The following is an 846-nucleotide window of genomic DNA, read 5'->3' as shown; positions in this document are numbered from 1 at the left end:
TCGGCGCTGGGGGCCACAGCAGCTGTAGCAGTAGCAGCAGCAGTAGCAGCAACAGTAACCTCGAATCGCCTGGGAGACCCGTCCCGGCGGCCCTCGCGGCGCACCGGAAGCGGCCTCCGGAGTGCCTGCGTGCACCCCTTGCGCAAGCGCAGCAGTCCAGCCCTAGCTGAGGGGCGGGCCCATAGGAACTGCTAATAGATGTAGAGGGGACCGATAACGCGGACGGACTCCTTTCGGCCGGAAGTTCTGGAAGGAGGAGGAAGCTGCGGTCGCTTGCTGTGGGAGGTCCCCGCTGCCCGGCCCCCAGGCATTGACGTAGGGCTTTCAGGTAACTGGGGCGGGGCTATGCCGTGAGTGAAGGATTCAAGGCACCACTTCACTCCTCAGTCAGTCCCCGCTCCTTCAGGATAGGGTTCTCCTTAGTGTTGCACCAAGCCGTCCTCCTCACTGCTGCGGTTCTGCCCTTAACCCGTCCGTGTTCCCGCTCCCCGCACAGTTATGGTTGTGAATTTCCTGGAGCGCTTCAAACTGAACTGAAGGACCCTATGGGGAGGCTCTGGAATCAGATGTGGATTGTATTGTCCTTTCCCGCCCATGTCACAGATTGTGATTGTCCCACATTTGTACAAGTCCCTGCACGTTCCTCACTATCTTTTTAATATATTTACTAGTGGCCCGGTGCACAAAATTTGTGTGGGGGAGGAGGGAGTCCCTCAGCCCGGCCTGCACCCTCTCCAATCTGAGACCCTTCGGGGAATGTCCAACTGCCCACAGGGATCAGGCCTAAACCGGCAGTCGGACATCCCTCTCACAATCCGGGACCGCTGGCTCCTAACTGCTCGCCTG

General features: G+C 59.5%; 1 pseudogene; it reads left to right on the top strand.

Annotated features, from left to right (window-relative positions):
• Positions 1-226: 226 nt before the first annotated feature.
• The window catches only part of LOC106726817, an 18,715-nt pseudogene continuing 18,095 nt past the window's right edge, over positions 227-846 (top strand).

The sequence above is a fragment of the Myotis brandtii genome, unplaced genomic scaffold, assembly GCF_000412655.1.
Source record: "Myotis brandtii unplaced genomic scaffold, ASM41265v1 scaffold32, whole genome shotgun sequence".
NCBI classification, from domain to species: Eukaryota; Metazoa; Chordata; class Mammalia; order Chiroptera; family Vespertilionidae; genus Myotis; species Myotis brandtii.
This window is presented reverse-complemented; position numbering and strand designations above follow the sequence as displayed.